Genomic DNA, 8,865 nt, shown 5'->3' with positions numbered 1-8,865 from the left:
AAAAACCAATCCAAGTACTTCTATTAAAGAAGATACTAAAGTAGAGGTCATGCCAATTTTGTCCTATGCTGCTATTTCGAAAGGCACTAGTGAAACTGACTCCGCCACGTCTAAGGAGTCTCCTCATCTTTCGTCCAAGAACTCTGATAATGTCGAAGAGATTGTGGCTAGTGAGGAAAGACAACTCTCTGGTGAATGCCAAAGTTACAATGCATATGAGGACTTCATATCTGAAGTGGACAGTGCTACCATAGAAAAACCAGAATCAATCAATGTAGAAGAAATGGAAATGTCGGCGACTTTCGAATGCAAGCTGCCCATGGATTCAACGCCAGGTGAGTCTGATACCGGTGGACTACATTTTGAATTGCAGTGGAACGCTCAGGAGCTCAACTCCTTGAACGAAGACTTTCTTTCTCTCACAACGGATGATCTTGCTCCTTGCAGTTTTGAAAATCAAGATGAAGATGTACGTTATGACCCAAGTAGGGAACAGAGTGTAGAAACAGATTCATCTGGGCCCATTGTACCCTACAGTCTCTTCGATTCAGGAAGTGACTTTTTTATTCCGCACCCGCTTTGCTCTGAGGATGAAAGTGGTGTCGATTACGTTCAGATAACGTCGATGATCATGGAAGATAACCTGTGTGATGAAGTTGTCGCACCAAAAATCGATGATACTGCCGAAGTGAACATTTTTGAGCACACTGCCAAAGATACCAGTGAAGAGTTTCCAGAGTTGAGAGAGGAAGACTCTCCCCAAAGGACGTGCAAAACTTCGGATGCTCCAGTAGATTCAACGGTGACAGAGGTCGATGATCCGTTGAAAATTAGCGAACTTATGCCGGTGGCAGAAGAAGTGACGCTCTGTGAACCGTGCATTGCAGAAAGCGCTCCTCAGAAAAAAGAGGCAGTGCCGGCCTTGTCTTCAAAAAAAAATAGGAAAGAAAAAGGTAGAAAAGGTCGCGGCAGGAGATGATGTTTTTCTCCTCTCAAGCTCTTCAAGAAGAATAGCTTTGTCTCTAGCCTGATTACAAAGATTGTATCTAAGTTACACCTATGATTATGTTACAAGTGCTCGCAGTTTCCTTTAATCAACAGTTCTGAAGAAGATCCAAATGTAACTGTGCTCTGTGAAGAGGTCTTAAAACAAGGGTCTTAAACAGGTCTTAAAACTCACAAAAAGAGAGACAGAGATCGTAGCATCATGATACAAGTGAAGAATATTATTTTTGTTATTTTAAACCAAAAATCATCAAAAAATTTCAAAAATTAGTATTCGCAGAGCATTTTGAAATTTTGACACTAGAATATACGATTCTGTAAAAATCCTATTTTTAGTTTGAAATTGCAGAAAAAAATTCAAACCAATCTCTCAAAAAATTAATTAATGTAATAAAATTAAGTAATAAAAAGTACGAGTCTTGAGAAGTAGAATCAGTTTTTTATCTTACTGGCTCTCAGAATTATTTTCAAGTATATCACAGGTACATTATGAGTCAAATTGACGTAGGTGTTTTTTGTTAAGTTAGTTTAGTGTTTATTTCACTACTCCAAAATCTTTTTGGACCAGTTTTAGTTTTTTATTTCTTCTTTTGCAATGTTGACAACAGAAGATGAAGACCCTTCCTTCCTGGTTGCCAGTTACATGAATTTCAGATGCTGTAAATTAGTCTGTTGATTGTGATAAAGTTTTTCATAAATACCTTCTCTCAGCAAAGTTGGAGTGTTGAAACGAGAAGAAGCTTATTGATTTCTTTGGTGCAAGGTCCAAATGAATGGAACTCTTCAAATGCATGATCTAGTCTGCTCCATTGGCAGATGAATGTGATTGTTCGGAGTTTCATCTATCAGAATTTATTTACATACATAACAATGGATTGAGTGCGAAATCAAGTATCTTAATTGCAGTTTTCAAAATTTTTATTCTCCATTTAATTTTTCAAAGAGAAACAAGCCAACTTTATAGGTCAAAAATACAGAATATTCTGCTGACAGACAAGAAAAATCGAGGAAATTTTCAATAAATTCTGTCAATCAGTTTTCCCAAGGAACTTATAAAGTATGTCAGGAATTCTACAACAATGCAAACGGAGATACCTGATGGCTGATGATTCTGTGGCTACAAGTTTCAATTAAATACATTTAAATCAATATAATACATGTAACAAATAATACAATCTAGCAATGCAAGTGCAACATGTGATTCCTCCAAAATACTTATCAGGCTAGAGGCAATATCTTTGTTCTTAGTAATTTCTAATGAATCAGCTCTTAGTGATCACTTCCTTCATCATATCCAGTATTTGTGGGTTCATGATAATCTAAATATTTAAACTGTGAATAGAATGTGAATTAAGGAATACTAATTGTTAGTTTACAGCAATTATTTAAAGTAATTCTTATATGTACAACTTTACGTAGCCATGAAAAAGTTTGTATGAATTTCATTGAGGTATGTGTAATAATGACAAAGTTGATGATTTTCTTGTTGAAACTTACAACTGATACTTTTTTCAAAAATTTCTTGTGAATAGTAAACTTTTATTTCTTGTTATTTTGTCTGTAGCGCATGTTTCTATATGTGCAGTATTTATTGATTTGTATCATTTATCTCTGCCACTGTTATCTTTTTTAGTTAGGTATATTATTGTGACTGAATTTTGAGCTGTTTTTTATGGTAATCTGCTTTGATTAGTCTGATTTTTAAGTACCAAATCATTTAGTAGGGGGTGATCTAAAATAATTATCTTATGGTTCAACAGCTCAGATGCTACTTCTTTAAAATAGGGTCTTTAAAATTAACCAATACTGTTTTAAATCCTCCAGTGATCCCAAAAAATTTCTTTCATCCAAAATTTGTATCTCAAACTATGTCTTCAATGAAAATGCCCTTCCTCAACTTTCAACAGGTTCAGTTTAAATTGTCAACTGCTCAGATTTCATGTTTTCTTTCAAATTTGCAAAAGAAATCCTTTTAATTGATCTTATGCAGATTCAAAAACTACTCCATTCCTTAAAAGTTTTAGGTGCTTTGGTTCCGGATAAATTTTTGGGGTTGGCATTAAATTGCTTCGTTTCTATTGAGTTTAATAAATAAAAACCTATTTGAGAACCTTGCTGCACTAAACCCTCAACATTTGAAGAAATTTCGGTGCTTTCAAAAACTAGAAACCAAACACCTCAGTTGTGATCTTCATTATCAAGAGAAAGTTGGCTTTTTAAACTTAAGTGAAAATATTCTAATCCTTTTTTAAGTGAGAATTTAAACTTCTACGGTTTAAGTATTAATGCAATGGCTTCTTCTAATCTAATGCTTATTTATCACTGTTTCTGCAACAGAAAGGCAATAAATTGGGAGAAAGCTGTCAGTTGTTAGTGTCAGTATTATTAATTTTTATTATTTGAGGCTGCAAAACATATCAAGTTTGTATCAAGACAAGAAAAAAAAAAGAAACCCATGTAGCAGGAATTTGGAATTAGTAATGACAAATGGGTTATTTATTAAAAATATATCGATCGATAAAGTGCAAAACCATGTACCTCCATTGCGATGTTTCAAAATCTTGGTTCCTACTTTACTTTTCAAAGAGAAACAAGTCAATCATCCAGCTTGAAATTTCTAAGGCATATTCTGCTAATAGAGAAAAAAAAATCAAAGAAGTTTTAAAGAAATTAAGTTGTCTAGTTTTCCATGGGGGTTCCAGTGGTTTCACACATTGGCCATCAATAACTTGATACTTGAGGTAAAACTTCTGTTAAGTTACAATTTCCTCCCGCCTGCAAAATGCAGACCAGTCATGAGTAGCAACTTTTGATTCACAAGTAGACTTCGTTTCACAGCCTAATTTTTTATTCTGAGTTAGCTATTTCATTGTATCTTATAATCACAAAATGGCTTTTTTAAAATAATTTTTTACCCGATTTTTGACCATTAAACAGCATATTAATTGAAATTCATCGCTGTCAAACTTCTACTTTTAAAACTCTGCTACATGGGAACTTGAATAGCTACTGTGAAAAGACTGACTTTTGAAAGACCATCTGCCTCTAAAGTTTGAGTGCTTGCTGAAACATCGAGGTACTGTGTCATGCTTTTTTTTGTAGAATTAGATCTAATTAAAATCTAGACAATTATTAGACTTGTATTGTTTCGTCCAAGAAAGCCTCTAGACACTTTTTAAAACATAAGTTCCAAAGAATAATCAGAGATACAATTTGGAAGCTATACTAAAAAAAATGAGCAGAATGTCAGTAGCCTGAGCTGGCTTTCAATTGATCCGCAATCGTAAACTTTGCTGAATGTAACTACTAAGAGCGCAATTCTGACTATTTAGTTAATTAATGGATGGAAGATAGCATCAACTTTGAAAACTTTTCATAGGCCATCAGGTGCTTGTTGCTGGTCGTTTTATCTCTTCTGGACTAAAGAAAAAAGAATGTTTGGAAACATTCAAAGGGAAAATTTTCGAAAGGGATGTAAAAATTGACTTGACTTGATGAAAAATAAAATTTAGTAAAATTGAAGGACTGAGCAAATTCGCAAAAACAATGTGACTGTTTCAAGGCAATCAGACTTAGTGCAAATTTTTGCTCTCTGAAGCATGAGGGTGTTTAAATGTTAATTAGACATGACCATAAGTTTTGAGCATCGCTGTTTCAATTTTGTATCTAAAAGGTAAATAAGGTTAAGTATTACAGCTGAATAATGAGTCATGCTAAAAGTTTAATTTTTAACTGGAATCAAGTTTTATAATCAACCGTCTTTATCATCGTTTAAAACTAACTCTTGAATCAGAACACCGAATCGTCATGTTCGATTCTGATGGTGCTATTGATTTTTTACCAATCCACTTATGGTAAAATTCGTACATAAAAGTGCTAGGAGCAGTCATGAAGAATGTTTTTTGTGTAAACTGAATGTTCTCTGACTCTATCGTGCCGGCATCCAATTAGGTGATTTACTGTTTAGATCGATCCTCTGTATCATGCAGCAATAGACCATACAACTGTTGCATAGAACTGATTGTGAATATAACTATCTGAATGTAATTTTAATGTAACTGATGTCAACATTTATAGCTGATTACCAAGAATTCAGTCCCATGGCAATATGTATAAAATTATCTACCTGATAACACCAACTTGTCGCCCTGTTAAGATTTCCATCAGTATTATTTTTAGATTTTAACACTCCATCAAGTAAGATGCCTGTAGACGCTATTAAACTCATAACTGTATGAATGTTGGTTCATTGATCATAAGTTTCAATTTCAAATCATCCAATCAAGTAGCGCTCTTTTCATTCAAGTGTGGGGTTTCAGATTTTTCAAAAAGTTTCAAAAATCTGTTTCACCTTAAAATATCGTTAGCTGAAAAATAACTTTCAGTCACTTGTTGTTTGATATGGAAAACCCACTTGCATGAGCTGTACAGAGTCAATTCTTATTTTGCCCTTGTTCATGTTTCATCAACATTTTATTTTATGGTATCACTTATATTCAAAAGCATCTAAAAATATTTTATTGTAAACAAATTTAAAATGTTATTTTTTATATTTTCTGCGTTTTCATCAAGAATTGTGGATTTCTGTTGCATTTTTTTAACTCTTTAAAATGAAAGTATTTGTACATCATGTGTTCACCAATAATTATTTTAAGCAAATAGATCAATCATCGGAACCAAACGTTTTTTGAGAAATTAAGCCTGAAGACAAAATAAAAAATAGGTGTAAGTAAGAAATCAAAGAAATATGTTTTTTTAGGAGGAGGGGGGCAGGGGTCCTTTTGATTTGATAAAACTTCCTTTTGGTGGCTAGGTATTTATTTTCTTAAGACAAACTCTTTATCTTGCATCATTTTCATAGGCTCATTAAATTCACCTTAGTGGATCCAACGAGGTTGCTCAAGCGAAAAAGACAGTAACTATGCTAACGTGCTAAGGAAAAACGCTATATGAATCTGCAGGCGTTGCCAAATTTCCTTTGATAAAATATGCATTTATTGGGAAAGTTGTTAATATATTATTCCCATTTTTCCGACAATTTCGTCTGCAAAAAAACCTAAAATATCTGACAGTTTTAAAGAAACATATTAATAACTTTCCTACAAAATGGATACTTTTATCGAAGGGAACTTGGCAAAATTTGAATGCTCTTGCGGTGTTTCCCTCCAACATGGTAGTATGAATCACAGCATATGAGAGGTTCCTGTGGTATTACATTTTTAGAAAAAACTTTAAGCCAAATCAATGCGTAAGATTATTTGATTAATTTGCTTGCCTTGTGCTGGACATTGTTTTAAAAATTCAAAAAATATTTTCACACTAAAAATAAACACAAAATTTTTTTTTAAGAAATAATAATACTTAATAAAAAAAAGAATAGAATGTTCTAACACTGCAATGCAGTTTGTTTACCCATCATTCTTCATCCAGTTAGGAATTTTTCTTTTTTCCTCCCTTGGAATTTTTATTTTTACGTTTATGAAATACTTTATTATTTATAAAACCAATCATTGCAGTCTTTTTAGAATGTTTGTCTGGTGGTATTTCTATGTTAGCACTCTGCTGTACTGAGGGAAAACATTGTACGAACCCTCAGACGTTGCCAAATCTCCCTTTACAAAATAATAATTTTTAGGGATACTTGTGAATATTTTTCTTCCAGTTTTTCAGAGTATTCATTTGGGATTCGATCTAAAGTATCTTAAAGTTACGTGAAAAATAATCATAATTTTTCTCAAAAATCTCCCACTACTCCACTCTTGAACGGTTTAAATGTTATATATATTTCATCATTGAGGCGTTGAGTGCAGGAAGGGCATTTCTCATCGTGGGGTTTTAGAATCTCCGGTGCTAGCTTATATTTTAGAGAGGAAACTGCCCGGTGAATTTTCTGAAATTGTATGTTTTCAGCATCGTAAAATCATAAAGAATATTAAGTAAAAGTTGCAATGAAGTACATTGGTTTGCTTTAATCAAAATGGATGAAATGTTAGAGGAGATTTTGGGACACCACAAACAAGAAATGCGCTCTCTGCACCCAGTGTCTCAATCAGGCATGCTGTAAAAATTATCAAGTTTTCTTCATTTTTTCATCTCTCCCTAAATTTGCTCCTAACAAATCTCTGTAAGAGCTCCATAGTTGAAAGATGTATGGTTGATACTAAATTTTTTACTGTAATATGTAATTTTAATCAAGTAGATCAAGACTGGAAGAGACTAACAAACCTGAAGTTTTAAAAATGTCTTCGTTTGTGTACTGCTCGTAGCTCCGAAGACTATTTGCCCCAGTGAGTCTAATAAATAAATTTTGACGTTCCCTCTTATGATGCCTCGTGTACCAAAAATTGTGTTCAAATCTTTCGAATTTTTGTTTAAATCGTCTGTTTTAACTTTCACTTATCACCAAATTAAATATGATCATACCAGTAAAATTCAATATTTAAATTCAATAGCACAACATGTCTGTGTAAATCAAGTTGCTTACAAGCTCTCATTCTCATAATTTAGTGCTACATGGGAAAGAAGTCCTTCTCTACTAAACCTTTTTGATCTTGTTGACAGTCTTAGCATGTTTTGACAAAGTAATAGGTAATGATAATAAAGAAAAATGAAAAATTACACTCAATTTCTCACTTAAGTATCACAAAAGCTGGAAAATGTCTCAAGTCTAAGCTGTTGCAAGTATCATTCTCAAATCAAGTTTTGAACTTTTCAACATGTACCGCAAGCATACCCGTTACAGAAACCAAATTTCAACCAAATTGATACTTTAGACGTACTTCGCAGACCTAGGCAACCTCTAAATTGACCTTAACTCCCAATCTGTTTGATTTGTTTAAGTGTGGGCGTAATTAAGTTCATGATTTCAAACAAATCATCATGACAATTTTAGATTGCTTGTAAATATTACTTTGTAATTACAGTGAATGCATAATAAAATTTTGATCTATTTATCATAGCTTTGACTATCTGATTTTTATCCTCACATACCCTCTACCCTCTCTCCTCTCACCGAGGGGTGCAGAAATACTCAATCTTGTGATCCCTGGTTAAGGCAAGCATGAAGCAAAACAGCGGTTCTGAGGCAATTTTTAAAGAAAATGACTTTTTTTAGTCAATACTTTAAAAAAGTCAGATATATCGCAAATTTTATCATGATATCAGGCAGTTTGCCATAAACTCGGATTTTTGGCCGTTATTGCAGCAAGCAGTTGACGGTTTGAAGCTTTTCTTTATTTAATTTAAATTTAAGCTTTTCTTTTTTTTAATTTATAAAATAGAATTTTACTCTAAAGACTTGTTAAAATACTCCTCATTATGATACAATGTCAAGCATCTCTCTAAACCTCCCTTTCTTACAATGTAAACCATTTTGGGGCATTCTAAGAAAAGGTGCTGTTTAAGGAACGCCCATGATACCGGCTCTCATTTTAAAAATTCAAGCAAAAAATTTTACGCAAACCGTCTGCATGCAATAAAATTTTTAATGGAACTTATTTATAATGATGGATTCTGCTTGCAAAGCCTTGACCGTGCCTACTCGTGAATAAATCTCTCTTAAATTCATTAGTCACAATAACCTGAGAGGACCCATGGATTTTGTAGTCATAAAAGGATGAGTGGCACACACTGCAGCCTGATTGTTGAAATTTTGTGTTTGTCGGGTGGAAATGGATGACATAGGTCAAATGGCGAAGTGTGATTGGTCGGCTATGTCTTATTGTTGCTTTGTCGGGTGGAATGGACGACCAGGATGGATGCAGGAAGGTGGAATGCACCTCTTGAGTATCCAACAGTATGTCGTCCATTCCACCCAACAAAGCAACGATGAGACATAGCCGACCAATCACGCTTCGCAAT

This window comes from Bemisia tabaci, chromosome 10 (genome assembly GCF_918797505.1).
Source record: "Bemisia tabaci chromosome 10, PGI_BMITA_v3".
NCBI classification, from domain to species: Eukaryota; Metazoa; Arthropoda; class Insecta; order Hemiptera; family Aleyrodidae; genus Bemisia; species Bemisia tabaci.
Note: the sequence above shows the minus strand (reverse complement) of the source record.